Here is a 16,860-nt window from a genome sequence, read left to right as displayed (position 1 = left end):
ACTCCTAACTCACTTCTGCACTATATGACTTGTTTGGGTGCTCTATCCACTTTGCCAACTCACTGCCCCAAGTTAAAGACATCTGAAAGGCAATTGAAGATTCAATATAAGTGGTCTGTAAAGAAATTAAGGCAAGCTCAGTAGATCTTAGAATCATTAACTATTTTGTGTCTTGAATTCAGGATTTCCTGATCTATGCACTACACCATGATGCCTTTGTTACGGGCACATAGGACTTTACAAAGCATTTTTCTTACAAGTCAATAAGTGGAGAGTAAAGGTATTAATATTTCCATTCTGTACTTGAAGAAATTGAGGCTCAGAAAGTTTAAATTAACAGTCAACAAATATAGCAACCTAGTCTTTGACAAACCCAAAGATCCCAGCTTTTGGGATAAGAACTTACTGTTTGATAAAAATTGCTGGGAAACAGAAAAAGAACTCTGGGAGATGACTAAAAACCATTACATTGAATTCCCAATCCCTATATTTATGCACACCTGCATTTTTGATTTCCTTCACAAACTAATTGTACAATATTTCAGAGTCTGATTCTTTTGTACAGCAAAATAACAGTTTGGTCATGTATACTTATTGTGTATCTAATTTATATTTTAATATATTTAACATCTACTGGTCATCCTGCCATCTAGGGAGGGAGTGGGGTAGAGGTGAAAAATTGGAACAAGAGGTTTGGCAATTGTTAATGCTGTAAAGTTACCCATGCATATAACCTGTAAATAAAAGGCTATTAAAAAAAATTGCTGGGAAAACTGGAAACTAATATGGCAGAAACTAGACATTGATCCATACTTAACGCTGTACACCAAGATAAGGTCAAAATGGGTTCATGACCTAGGCATAAAGAATGAAATTATTAATAAATTAGAGGAACATAGGATAGTTTACCTCTCAGACCTGTGGAAGGGAAGGTCTTTATGACCAAAGAAGACTAGAGATCATTACTGATCACAAAATAGAAAATTTCGATTATACCAAACTGAAAAGTTTTTGTACAAACAAAACTAATGCGAACAAGATTAGAAGGAAGCAATAAACTGGGGAAAATATTTTTACAGTCAAAGGTTCTGATAAAGGCCTCATTTCCAAAATATATAGAAATTAACTCTAATTTATAAAAAATCAAGCCATTCTCAATTGAAAAATGGTCAAAGGATATGAACAGACAATTCTCAGATGAAGAAATTGAAACTATTTCTAGTCATATAGAAAAGATGCTCAAGTCATTATTAATCAGAGAAATGCAAATTAAGACAACTCTAAGATACCACTACACACCTGTCAGATTGGCTAAGATGACAGGAAAAAATAATGATGATTGTTGGAGGGATGCGGAAAACTGGGACATTGATGCATTGTTGGTGGAGTTGTGAACGAATCCAACCATTTTGGAGAGTAGTTTGGAACTATGCTCAAAAGTTATCAAACTTGCATACCCTTTGATCCAGCAGTGTTACTACTGGGATTATATCCCAAAGAGATTATAAAGAAGGAAAGGACCTGTATTTGCACGAATGTTTGTGGCAGCCCTTTTGTAGTGGCTAGAAACTGGAAACTGAATGGATGTCCATCAGTTGGAGAATGCTGAATAAATTGTGGTATGAAAATTATGGAATATTACTGTTCTGTGAAATGACCAACAGGATGATTTCAGAAAGGCCTGGAGGACTTACGAACTGATGCTGAGTGAAATGAGCAGGACCAGGAGATCATTATATACTTCAACAACAATACTAGATGATGACCAGTTCTGATGGATCCGGCCATCCTCAGCAACAAGATCAACCAAATCATTTCTAATGGACAGTAATGAACTGAACTAGCTATGCGAAAAAGAACTCTGGGAGATGACTAAAACCATTACATTGAATTCCCAATCCTATATTTATGCACACCTGCATTTTTATTTCCTTCACAAGCTAATTGTACAATAATTCAGAGTCTGATTCTTTTGTACAACAAAATAATGTTTTGGTCATGTATACTTATTGTGTATCTAAGTTATATTTTAATATATTTAACATCTACTGGTCATCCTGCCATTTAGGGAGGGTGGGGGTAAGAGGTGAAAAAGAATTGGAAAAAGAGGTTTGGCAATTGTTAATGCTGTAAAGTTACCCATGTATATATCCTGTAAATAAAAGGCTATTAAATAAAAATAAAAAAAAGAAGAGAATATCAAGGAAAAAAAAAATAATGATGATTGATAAAGGGGATGCGGGAAAACTGGGACATTGATGCATTGTTGGTGGAGTTGTGAACGAATCCAACCATTTTGGAGAGTAGTTTGGAACTATGCTCAAAAAGTTATCAAACTGTGCATACCCTTTGATCCAGCAGTGTTACTACTGGGATTATATCCCAAAGAGATTATAAAGAAGGAAAGGGACCTGTATGTGCACGAATGTTGTGGCAGCCCTTTTGTAGTGGCTAAAAACTGAAACTGAATGGATGTCCATCAGTTGAGAGAATGGCTGAATAAGTATGGTATATGAATATTTGGAATATTACTGTTCTGTGAAATGACCAACAGGATAATTTCAGAAAGGCCTGGAGAGACTTACACGAACTGATGCTGAGTGAAACGAGCAGGACCAGGAGATCATTATATGCTTCAACAAATACTATATGATGACCAGTTCTGATGGACCAGGCCATCCTCAGCAACGAGATCAACCAATCATTTCAATGGAGCAGTAATGAACTGAACCAGCTATGCCAGAAAAAGAACTCTGGAGATGACTAAAAACCATTACATTGAATTCCCAATCCCTATATTTATGCACACCCTGCATTTTGATTTCCTTCACAAGCTAATTGTACAATATTTCAGAGTCTGATTCTTTTGTACAGCAAAATAACGTTTTGGACATGTATACTTATTGTGTATCTAATTTATATTTTAATATATTTAACATCTACTGGTCATCCTGCCATCTAGGAGGGTGGGGGTAAGAGGTGAAAAATTGGAACAAGAGGTTTGGCAATTGTTAATGCTGTAAAGTTACCCATACATATAACCTGTAAATAAAAGGCTATTAAATAAAAAAAAAAAAAAAAGTTTAAATTACTTCGCCAGGATCTCAGTTCAGACCATGTAATGTAAAGTCTGGTTCTCATTCTACCACACTCTCTCCTTCCTATAGTTATCCGATTTATTCCCACATGTAAGAGGATGATTTGGGAAATCTGTATTCTATTTGAAGAGTTCCTTTAATCAACCTGACATTCCATAGCATGGATCATTGTTTGGAGGCAACCAAAGGGAACCTCCTCATGGAATGTGTCTGTACTCCCAAAAGCCAAACTGATTAAGTTTCAGACTTTAATACTGTTCAATCGTATCAGATTTTCAATGACCCCATTTGGTATTTTCTTGGAAGAACTATTGAAATGGTTTCCCTTGTTCTTTTCCAGTACCTTTTATGGATGAGGAAACTGAAGCAAACAGGATTAAGTGACTTGTCCAGGGTCACAGAGCTAGCAAGTACTGAGGCTGGATTCGAACTCAGGAAGATGAGTCATCTTGACTCTAGCCCTCTATCTATAAGGACCACTTAATTTCTTTCAGAGTCTAAGACATCCTCCTAATGATTGGCTACATAAAAATCAGTGACCTCTCTTTGTGACCTATAAATATGAACTTGGTGGTTTCTGACTCTCTTAAAAATTTTCTTTTTGAATTTTCCCTTCTGTCTCCCTGGGAGTCAACAGTAGCAGTCAATGTGCAACAGATTAAAAAACTATATCTGGGATCCCTAGAGAGAAACAAACAATCTTATCTTCACAGTCTAGCATTTCCCAAAGGAAAAGGATGCTGCTTTTGCCATCTGACGTATTCGTGATTTCTCCTCCCCATCATTCCCATTTAATTGTTTCTCCTTTTTATTGAAATTTCATAAACACGTAACTTATGTTTGGATTATGAATTCTTTGCTCTTGTGTAAGGTATGGAATCAGGAAGCCTCATCTTTATGAGTTCAAATCTGACTTCAGACATTACTAGCTGTGTAACCCTGGGCAAGTCACTGTACGTGAACATGTACATGTTCATTTCTCCTATAATAAACCTAGTTTTCACAAAAGTTTCATGGAACTGCGATTAGCTGTTGACAGTGGGTAACTCCAAGTTTAAGAGTTCCCAAAGACAAGTTACAGAGCATTGATTTTTCTGGGACGACAAGATTCCTGATTCAGTTGTTTTCCTGAATAAAAGAAAATAATCTACATAATTCCTGTACTGTGTCACTTTTCCAAGTAATTCATCATTACTTTGACAGTTGTGGACTAGCAGATTACAAAGTCTAAGTAGTCCATCTCTGAAAAACAACTAATTGCCCCACACCTAGATGGATTTCTTGTGAACCTACATGACTTTACACTGTACATACTTTTAAGAAATGGTTTCTCTTCACAAGTCCACTTACTTCCAGAGAGAAAGACTTTTCTGAGGCATTTTATGCTTCCCACCGAAGTTTGTAATTTATGTACAAAATACAGCCCTTTATTGACCCATATTTAAATGGGCTAGGCCTGGAAGAAGACCTAACTTCAAATCCCAGCCTCAGATACTCACCAGCCCAGGGTAAGTCATTTAACCCTGTTTGCCTCAGTTTCCTCATCTGGAGAAGAAAATGGCAAACCATGCCACTATCTCAGCCAAAGAAAACCCCAAATGGGGTAGTGTTTGATTGAAATAACTCAATATCACCAAAAATTCTGTAGTCTTTTTGCAGGTCTTCTTATCACTGCAAGAAAATTAGTGGAGGGATATAAGTGTAGCATGCAAGCTTGCCATCCATTCTCTCTTGCTCTTGCTCCATGACAGTTCTACCTTCTGCCATTTCATCATTTATTGGTAATATGATATAGCTTACTTTTGTTTACCATGAGTCCCTCCATCACCTTTTTAGGTAACCCCCAATTTTTTTTTCACTTTTGCAAATAAGTTTTTGTTGTTATTCTTTGCTTTTTCGCCATCTACACTTCATAATGTGTTCCTACCCTCTTCTCTTCTCAGGGCAGCTAAGTGATGTAGTGAATAAAGACTTGGGCCTCTTCCTGAGTTCAAATCCAGCCTCAAACACTTAAATATCTGTGTGACTCTGGGTAAGTCACTTAATTCTATTTGTCTCAGTTTCCTCTTCTATAAAATGAGCTGGAGAAGGAAATGGGAAATTACTCCAATATCTTTGCCAAGAAAACTCCAAATGGCATCACAGAGAGTCAGATACAATGGAACAACAAATAGACTATATTGTTAAATTTGTCCTTTCCAACTCTTAAATTCCATGATTTTGTAATTTATTATTATAAATGGTCCTGACTCTTCATTATGAGACAGTGGCTCTTCTTACACTGAAATATTGGCCATTCCCCATCTGTATGTGTTTTTATTCAGTATAATAAGAACCAGTCATGTTTCTGAATAATCCCATCCATCCTTCCACCCACCCCACCCCCCAATCATCTTGCAATCTTCTCACTGCCACTTCATTGCTTCTCTTTACCTGACCCTTTTCTTCTTGTACTTGATGCAGGAACCTATCTTCTATATGGCACTGAATTCTCTTAGAGATACTGATAACTTTCCTCTATATGACTTGTCCTTCGAGTTATGACACTGAATCCCACATTCATTTGCATCTCAATAAAGAGCTGCATAGTTTTTCATCCATTAAATAAATTTACAAGACAAATTGCTCAGAGGAGGACAGATTTGGATACTGAACTAAAGAGTAATAGGAGACCTGCTTTGAAGGAGGCAGGGTCAATTACCTGAGGTCAGCTACAAAGCCAGTCTTAACAAGGGTTAGAGGCTCTTTGGATAGTTGTTGCTTAGCCTTTTCTAACTCTTCATGATCCCACTTAGGATCTTGGGAAAGACAAGAATAGTTTGTTATTTCCTTCTCCAGCTCATTTTTCAGATGAGGAACTGATGCAAATAGAATTGACTTGCCCACAGTCACAGAGCTAGTAAGTGTCTGAATCCAGATTTGAACTCATGAAGATGAATCTTCCTGATTTCAAACCCAATAGTCTACCCACTGTGCCACCTTAGTACTTGAATGGAGAAGTTGGAATCCCTGTGTTCTTGACTCTGTTATTTCATTTATATCTGATTCTCCATGACCCTATTTGGGTGCTTTGACATTTCGTTCTCCAATTCATTTTACAGATAAGGAAACTAAGGCAAACTGAGTTAAATGACTTGCCCAGGATCACATAGTTAGGAAATATCTGAGGCTAAATTTGAAGCTAAGATGAGTCTTCCTGACTCTACGTCTTCTGTTCTTGACTGAAGTCAAGGAAATTAAAGAGTAGCAGAGAGGATAGAGGGGAACAAAGAGATCATTGATAAACAGAGTGATCCAGAGGAGTTAGGGCTAGTTGTCCTTCCACAATCATGGGCAAGGTTCTTTGTCTAATTTCATCACCACAAACCTGGCTTTCTCCAATATCCGCCTGCAATGGATTATCATAATCAATAAGTATTTGTTCGTATTCTATCACAATTTAGGGAATAACTTAATACCAGAAATTCCTTCTACTCTTCAGTTGCTAATCATTTAAGTACTTGCTTTGTTACCTATTGCTCCTGAACTGCCTGGAGATTGCCAGTTTCCCCCATTCAGCCTTCCTCTGTCTCAAACGGAAGGTTTCCCCTGGGGTTGTCCAGATGCTCTTGAGCTCCGTGGTCTCCTCATTCTTTAGCACAGTGTCACCGGTCCATAAATGTAATATTTATTCTGCTCTCAGACAAATAACACACCAAGCAAACTGCCCTGAATATGTGAGAAGAAAGTAAGAGGAAGATCATGGCACTTTGGATCCCGATCTCTTTGGCTGCATCCCTGATCTCCTTTCAGCTCATCTTCTCTGTGGGGAGACCCAACCCAGAGGTACAGCAACAGTCATGTCACGGGCTCCAGACTCGAGTTTCTGCTCCTTTCTCTTTTTTTATACTTTGTTGCTCTCCTCACTGGGATGGTGATTTCTTTCCAGATCCCATAAAGATGACAAGGGATATTATTTTAGCTACCTCACCCTCTGTACACTCATTTATCCTCATTCTAGGGAAGAAAAATCTACCTGAAATAGAAATTCCTGAGACAAAACAACCTGAAGAAATGTTCACAAAGTCAAGCCAGCTGACCTTTCACCTCATAAAGGAACTTGGGGGAAATGGATGAGTTCAGAAAAGACTGGATTTCTTTGCCCTCTACATCTTCAAGCCCTTCTCCCATAGCATTAACTTCCACATATAAATAATTAAAACAGAGATACTGACCCATAATGGCCTTGCTTATAATGAAGTACTTATTTAACATGAGCTGTATGTCTGGACTTTGTAGGAGTTTTTATTCTCTGGGAAATACTATCATTAGAAAACTCTTTATTGCTATATAAGAATTTAAATGATTTAATAAATGTCATTATAATGTTTTACTCTCTATAATAAGCCTATTGACAAATTGGGACCTCCTACTGTCATTGGTTTGTTGATGTGGAAACAGTTTATTAATATCCATATAAGATATATGTCCATATATCCATAGTATTAGAAAAAGGTAACTGGATTCAGCCTCAGGAGACCTGGATTCTGATATAAACCCTGCCATTAGCAATTATGTGACTTTATCCAAAGTGTCAGCTTTTTCCTTCAAAAAACTTGTGATAGAAAGAGTCAACTGCATCTAGAGAGAGAACTATGGAGACTGAATGTGGTCAAAGTATAATATTTTCACCTTTTATTTTGGTTGTTATTGTTTGTTTGTTTGTTTTTCCCCCCATTTTGATCTGATTTTTCTTGTGCAGCATGATGAATATGGAAATATGTTTAGAAGAATTGCACATGTTTAATTTATATTGGATTGCTTGCTGTCATTATAGGGTAGAGGGAGAAAAATTTGAAACGCAAGGTTTTGCAAAGATAAATATTGAAAATTATCTTTTATGTATTTGAAAAAAATTTTAAGCTATTAAAATTGTTTAAAACTTTTTAAAAATTAAAATCAAAAGACCTTTTCAGTTTTAAAATTCTGATTCTAAATCTTTGTCCATTTAGCATTCATTTATTTATTAATGAAATTGTCCTTTTGATAAAGATAAATGTTTGGTTTTTTAATACAGTTCTATGATATCATCAGAGTAAAGAGATCTAGATGTAGAAATTTCCTCTGTAAATGCAGATCAGCCATTCATCTAAATTATAATATCATTTATGAGGCCTTAAGTGATTTGTCTAAGATCATGCAGTCACTATGGGTCAGGGAGAGAACTGAACCTAAGTTTTTCTAATTTCAAAATCAGTATGCCATTGTTCACTCCAAAGTATGAGGAAGTAAGTGATGCAGTAGATAGAGTGCTAAGCCTGAAGGCAGAAAGACCCTAGTTTAAATCCAACCTAAGGGTACTCTATTAGCCTGGGTAAACTATAAAAACAAGTTATTTAATCTTTGTTTGCCTGAGTTTCCTCACCTACCTGTTAGGATTGTTGTGAGGATCAAATGAAACATTTTTTAAGTGTTTGGCACTTAGCAGGTACTAAATAAATGACTGTTTATTTCCTTGTTCCACATTAGTTCATCTTCAGTTCAATAAAGTTTGAATTTTATTTCTAAATGTTCTATAATTTGGGAGTATATTTGTAGCTCTTCAGTTGTTTTTCATTTGTGTCCAAGTTCATGATCTCATTTGCAGTTTTCTTGGCAAAGATAGTGGAGTGATTTTGCCATTTCCTACTCCAGCTCAAATGACAAATGAGGCAAACATGCTTAAGTGACTTTCCCAGAATCACATAGTTAGTCAGAGTCTAAAGCTGAATTTGAACTCAAAAAGAAAAGCATTCCAGCTTCTAAGCCTAGTATCCTACCCGATATACCACCAAGCCATCCAATTAAGGTACCAGAGCTTTTGAATTAATACAATTGTTTTGGAAAGCAATTTGGACCTATACCCCAAAATTCACAGAACATTTTGACCCAGTAATGCTTTAACAATAAGTTGACCTCAGAGAGGGCAAAAAAAGAGGAAAAGAACTCAAATGTACCAAAAAATATTTATAGCAACTCTTTTCTTGTACTGGAAAATAACTAGAGACTAAAAGGATGTCCATCAATGGGAGAATGGCTAAACAAATCACAATATACAAATGGGATACAATACTATTCTGCCATAAAAAAAATAATAGGTTTAGAGAAATGTGAGTAAACCTATATGAAGTGACACAGAGTGAAATGAGTAGAGCCAGAAAAACAATTTACCCAGGGACTACAATCGTGTAAAATAAAACAAGTTATGAAGACTTAAAAATTCAAATACATTAAATAACTGTATAATAAACAATGCAAAAAAGATGCAATAAACACGTTCAGGAGACAGATGATAAAGTATGACTTCTAGTTATTTTTGTGGTCTATTATGTTTAGGGAAATATTCTTTTTTTCTTGGTGTTTAAGTTTAAAATAATCTTTTTTTTTTCCCAAAAAAACTTAAACTGGTCACAAAGTACCATAAGCAGGCTAAACATTTTATTTATGTGTGTATCTAAATATACACATCATTCATATATATGTATCTTATCTCTTTATATATATTTTATGTATATACATGTATAAAAAATAATATCTCTTCCCATGTATCTCTTTTACCTAATTAATCTATATATATTTTACCTAAATATAATCCAGTTCCCAACCATGTCAGAAAGGGGAACCCTTTGCTACATATGGCATATAAAGGGAAATGTGTATCTTAACTGGAGAAGAGAATACTGAGGTACTTTGTCTATCTGAATGAGGGACAGAATTGGTATCCAAAGCTTCTCAGAGGACAACCATGTAGTTCCAAAAATTCTTTAGGAGAAAAATACATAGAATGCCTTTAGAAACAGCAGATTATAAACAGAAAGCTGAAAGACAGAATTCTCCCCCAAGTAAAATTGGGGTCTCTCTCTTGATAGAGCCAAGATCTTATCTTGTTCTCAATAACAGAGCTTATTCACTCATGTATTTTCTGATATACTATAATCTGTTTACCTTCTCCAATTTCTTCTTGCTGTTTTATTTAGATAAATAGACTTACTCACTATTCCCTATTTGTAATGGTTTTTTGTAGAACCTGTTTTGGTGGGAAGGAATTAAATTGGAAGTATAAACTAATGAACTACCTTTGGGGGCAGTTAGGCGGTGCAGTGGATACAGAGCCAGCCCTGAAGTCAGGAGGACCTGGCTTCAAATCTGCCCTCAGACACTTAATACTTCCCAGCTGTGTGACCCTGGGCAAGTCAATTAACCCCAATTGCCTCAGCAAAAAACAAAAAACCTACCTCCCCCCTTAAGAGTAACGGGAAATGCCTTTTATTTTGAACCCCATTCCATTCTCCAAAAATCATATTCCTAGGACAAAGATACTTGAAAGGACAGAGCAAATAGATAAAATTCCTCTTGGAAAGAGAGCAAAGAAGGAGTAAACACCCAACCATGGCCTTTTCCCCTGTTTCACTCAAGAAGGAAGGTGCAGGCTTCCTTGAAGAGAGGTTGCTCAGCTTCAAGAGATAGCTGCCCATTCACATCTATATCTATATATTTAGATAATTTGTAAATGCATCACATATCTCACATGTGCACACCAACCTTGCATAAAATTATTAACATTATATAATTGTTCAAAGTTAGAAAATCAGTTTCCTGACAGTATAAAGTTCCTGGTACATACAAGTATTATTATTCCCCTTTAAGATATGGGTGAGGGAATGAATTTTTCAGAAATTAAGAGATCTGATTGAGGTTCCATAAGTAATAAATATTGGAGGCAAAAGTAAAAATCAAGGTTCTTTAAATAAAAATATTTTTCCACTAGATCATGCTGTATCACTTATATTATGGAGTAGTTATGTAATTTAGAATAATATTAATAAAGTATCTACTTTTATGACACATTTCCAGAAGAAGATACTTTGGAAGAACTTCAGAACAGGTCTGTTTCATTTGGGCAGGGGGACAGTCTGCAGAGTCCAGACACAGCATAGGGAGTCTGGGGCAAGAAGCTGGGGCAGGGAGCCAGAGCACTGAGGCATCTTGGGGGAATCTTCTGTGAGGCCCTTAGGCTATTCTGTCCTGGTTGCAAGTGGGTGGTTTAGCAGATTTGCTGTAAAACACCTAAAAACAAATACAAAAGGCAATTTGTAAGACACTGAGCCCTGGAAGGCCCTAGGACTTGGTTGCTATTACCCAGTAAGGAAATCAATCAGAAATACTGGCCCAAGGGAAAACTAAAGCAGCTGTCACTCCTTTGCCTTAAGAGCAGACCTCAACCCTTAAAAAAAATGAGCAAAAAAGCAAAAAGAACCCTGACCATAGACAGCTTTTATGGAGAGAGAGAAGAACAGACTTCAAACCCTGAGGTTCCTAAAGGCAAATCAATTCCAGATGAAGCCACAAAGGGAGAGCTATTCCCCATTTCACAAGGCTTTCTTGAAAAATTTTTAAAAAGATCTTAAAAGAGAGTTAGAAGAAAAATGGGGAAAGGAAATGAGATCTTTGCAAGTGGGTATGGAAAAGGAAAAACAGAAATTATCTGAAGAAAACTCCTTTAAAAATAGATACGATGAAATGAGAAAAGCATATACCTTCCTACAAGATGGATCTGATGAAATGGAAAAAGCATATAATTCCTTACAAAATAGATATGAAAAAGAAAGCAATTAGTTGAAAAACAGAATTTGCGAAATAGAAAAAAAAGTGCAATAAACAAACCAACTCATTTAAAAATTCAATTGCCAAATACAAAAATAATTTTAAAAAGGTAACTGAAGAAAATAATACACTAAAAATTAGAATTGAACAAAAGGAAATGAATGACTCAATAAGACTTCAAGAATCCATCAAACAAAACCAAAAAAATGAAAAAATAGATCATGTAAAATACTTCATTAGAAAAACAACTAACCTGGAAAATAAATTGAGGAGAGACAATCTAAAGATTATTGGACTTCCTGAAATCCATGATAAAAAAAGAGCCTAGACATCATCTTTCAGAAAATCATCAAGGAAAACTGCTCTGATATCCTTGAACCAGAGGGTAAAAAAACATTGAAAGAATTCACTGACATGACCTGAAAGAGACCCCACAATAAAATCTCCAAGGAATACAGGAGCTAAATTTTAGAATTATTGGATCAAGGAAATCAGATTCCAGGCCCTAAAGTGGAAGCTTCTAGGTCCTGGTAAATCTGATTGTAGCTCCTCAATATTTGAATTGCTTCTTTCTGGCTGTTTGCAATATTTTTTTCCATTTCCATTTCCAAAAAGCCACAATCAGGATTACCAGGACCTAGCAGCTTCCACTTTAGGGCCTGGAATCTGATATTCCAAAAGATAAAGGAATTTAGATTGCAGCCAAGAATCAACTATCCAGCTAAATTGAGCATTATCTTTCAGGGAAGAAGATGAACATTCAATGATACAGGTGAATTTCATTTATTTCTGATGAAAAGACTAGAGCTGGACAAAAAATTTAATCTTTAAATACAAAACTCAAGAGAAGCATAAAAAGGTAAAAAGGAAAGAACTCTTGAGAACTATATTTCTGTTATGGATATACTTGGAGAATACAGATATAATTTGATTTTGTTGTGATAATATGAAAAAGAAACTAGAAATAGAAAGGGGATTGTGCTGGAAAAAGAGGGAAATGGAGGTAAAATGAGGGAAATTACATTTCATAAAGAGGCAAAGAAGATCTTTTATAATTGAGGGAAAGAAGGGAGGGGGATGAATATTATATGAATCTTACTCTCATCAGTTTTGGCTCAAAGAAAGAATATCAGATATATTTGACTTCACAGAGAAACTTGTCTCACCTTATAGGGAAATGGGAGGGGAAAGGGGAAGTCTAATAGAAGGGAAAACAGGAAAAAAAGGGTAGGGGAAAAGTATAAGAAAGGGGGAAGGGCTGTAAAGGGGAGGGCTATTTGAGGGAGATGGTGGTCAGAAGCAAAATACTGGGGAAGAGGGAAAGGGAGAAAGGAAAGAGAAAAACATAATTTGGGGTAAATAAGATGGCAGGAAATACAGAATTAGTTATTTCAACTGTGAATGTGAATGGGATGAACTCTCCCATAGAATGGAAGTGGATAGCAGACTGGATTAAAAGCCAGAATCCTACAATATATAGTTTACAAGAAACACATGTGACACAGAGAGACACATACAGAGTAAAGGTAAAAGAGAGAGAGAGAGAGAGAGAGAGATACAGAGTAGAATCTATTATGTTTCAGATGACATAAAAAAAGTAAAAAAAAAAAAAACCTCTTGCTAAAAGATACTATAGATAATGAAACTGATAATATCAATACTAAATATATATGTACCAAGTGGTATAGCATCCAAATTCCTAGAGAAGTGAAGAGAGCTGCAAGAAGAAATAGACAACAAAACTATACTAGAGGAAGATCTCAACCTTGCTCTCGCAAAACTAGATAAATCAAACTACAAAATAAATAAGAAATATGTTAAAGAGGTAAATAGAATACTAGAAAACTTAAATATGATAGATCTTTAGAGAAAATTGAATGGAGACAGAAAGGCGTATACTTTTTTCTCAGTGGTTCCATGAACTATTATACAAAAACTGACCATGTATTAGGACATAAAAAGCTCAAAATCAAATGTAGAAAGGCAAAAATAGTAAATGCATTTTTTCAGATTATGATGCAATAAAAATCACCTGCAATAAGAGGCCAGGGAAAAAATAGACCAAAAATTAATTGGAATCTAAACAATCTAATCCTAAAGAATGGGTGAAACATCAAATCATAGACACAATCAATAACTTCAACCAAGAGAATGACAATTTTGAGACAACATACCAAAATTTGTGGGATGCAGCTCAAGTGGTTATTAGGGGAAATTTTATATCTCTAGATGCTTACTTGCATAAAATAGAGAAAGAGGAGATCAATGAATTGGGCTTACAATTTAAAAAGCTAGAATAAGAACAAATTAAAAAACCCTCAATTAAATAACAAATTTGAAATTCTGAAAATAAAAGGGGAGATTAATAAAATTGAAAGTAAGAAAACTATTGAATTAATAAATAAAACTGAATTGGTTTTATGAAAACAAAAAAAAAACAAAATAGATAAACTTTAGTTAATTTGATTACCAAAAGGAAAGGAGAAAATCAAATTATTAATCTCAAAAATAAAAAGGGAGAACTTTTCACCAATGAAGAAGAAATTAGAGCACCAATTAGGAGTTATTTTGCCCAACTATAAGTCAATAAATTTAATAATATAAATGAAATGGGGAAATATCTACAAAAATATAGATTGCTCAAGTTAATAGAAGAGGAAATAAATTATTTAAATAGTCTCATTTCAGAAAAAAGAAATACAACAAGCTATAATCAACTCCCTAAGAAAAAAATCTCCAGGGCCAGATAGATTTACATGTGAATTCTACCAAACATTCAAAGAACAGTTAATTCCAATATTATATAAATTATTTGAAAAAAAATTAGGGAATGAAGGACTCCTACCAAATTCCTTTTATGACACAGATATAGTGCTGATACCTAAACCAGGTAAGGTGAAAACAGAGAAAGAAAATTATAGACCAATTTTCTCAATAAATATTGATGCAAAAATCTTAAATAAAATACTAGCAAAGAGATTACAGAAAGTCATCCCCAAGATAATACATCATGACCATATAGGATTTATACCAGGAATTCAGGGCTGGTTCAATATTAGGAAAACTATTAGCATAATTGACTATATCAGTAACCAAACTAACAAAAATCATATGATTATCTCAATAGATTCAGAAAAAGCATTTGATAAAAGTTATCACCCATTCCTATTAAAAACACTAGAGAGTATAGGAATAAATGGACTTTTCCTTAAAATGATCAATAGCATCTATTTAAAACCATCAGCAAGCATCATGTGTAAGGGGAACAAACTAGAACCATTATCAATAAAATGAGGGGTGAAACAAGGTTACCCATTAGAATCATTACTATTCAATATTCTATTAGAAATGTTAGCTTTGATAATAAGAGAAGAAAAAGAGATTAAAGGAATTAGAGTAGGTCATGAGAAAACCAAATTATCACTCTTTGCATATATGATGGTATTCTTAGAAATCCTAGAGAATCAACTAAAAAACTATTAGAAATAATTCACAGTTTTAGCAAAGTTGCAGGATGCAAAATAAATCCACATATATCAGCATTTTTATAAATTACCAACAAAGTCCAGCAGCATCAAATACAAAGAGAAATTCTATATAAAATAACTGTCAATAGTATAAAATATTTGGGAATCTTTCTGCCAATGCAAAGTCAGGAACTATATGAACACAACTACAAAATAGTTTCCACACAAATGAAATCAGATCCATTCAGTTGGAAAAATATCAAGTGCTCATGTGTAGGCTGAGCAAATACAATAAAAATGACAATACTACCTAAATTAATCTGCTTAATCTTATCAATCAAACTCTAAAGAAACTATTTTACAGATCTATAAAAATTAATAACAAAGTTCATCTGGAAGAACAAAAGGTCAAGAATTTCAAGGTAATTAATGAAAAAAATGCCAATGAAGGTGGCCTAGCTGTACCAGATCTAAAACTATATTATACAGCAGCGGTCACCAAAAATATTTGGTACTAGCTAAGAAATAGACTAGTTGATCAATGGAATAAATTAGGTTCACAGGACAAAATAGTCAATAAGTATTGCAATCTTGTGATGACAAATTCAAAGACTCCAACTTTTGGAATAAGAACTCACTGTTTGACAAAAACTGCTGGAAAAATTGGAAACAAGTATGGCAGAAACTAAGCATGGGCCCACATCTAACACCATATACCGAGATAAGGTCGAAATGGGTTCATGATTTAGTCATAAAGACAGAGAAGGAAGAAATTTGTGACCAAAGGAAAACTGGAACTCATCATTGAACACCAAATAGATAATTTTGATTATATTAAGTTAAAAAGATTTTGTATAAACAAAACTAATGCAGACAAGATTAGAAGGGAAGCAATAAATTGGGGAAATATTTTTACATTTAAGGGTTCTGATAAATGCCTCATTTCTAAAATATATAGAGAATTGACTCAAATTTATAATAGTTCAAGCCATTCTCCAATTGATAAATGATCAAAGGATATGAAGAGACAATTTTCAGATGAAGTTGAAACTACCTCTAGTCATGAAAAGATGCTCTAAATCACTATTGATCAGAGAAATGTATATTAAGACAACTCTGAGATACCGCTACACACCTCTCAGATTGGCTAAGATGACAGGAAGAGATAATGAAGAATGCTGAAGGGGATTTGTGAAAACTGGGACACTGATACATTATTGGTGGAATTGTGAATGTATCCAACCATTCTGGAGAGCAATTTGGAACTATGTCCAAAGAGTTATCAAACTGTGCATACCCTTTGACCCAGCAGTGTTTCTATCAGGATTATACCCTTTTTGTAGTGGCAAGAAACTGGAAACTGAGTGGATGCCCATCAATAGGGGAATGGCTGAATAAGTTAATAAGTATATGAATGTTATAGAATATTAATGTTCTATAAGAAATGAGCATCAAGATGATTTTAGAGAGACCTGGAGAGACTTATATGAACTGATGCTAAGTGAAATGAGCAGAATCAGGAGATCATTGTACGCGGCAAGACTATACGATGATCAATTCTGATGGACATGACTCTTCTCAACAATGAGGTAATTCAGGCCAGTTTTAATAATCTTGTGATGATGAGAACCATTTACACCCAAAGAGAAGACTGTGGGAACTGACTATGGACC

This window comes from Sarcophilus harrisii, chromosome 5 (assembly GCF_902635505.1).
Source record: "Sarcophilus harrisii chromosome 5, mSarHar1.11, whole genome shotgun sequence".
Lineage (NCBI taxonomy): Eukaryota > Metazoa > Chordata > Mammalia > Dasyuromorphia > Dasyuridae > Sarcophilus > Sarcophilus harrisii.
Note: the sequence above shows the minus strand (reverse complement) of the source record.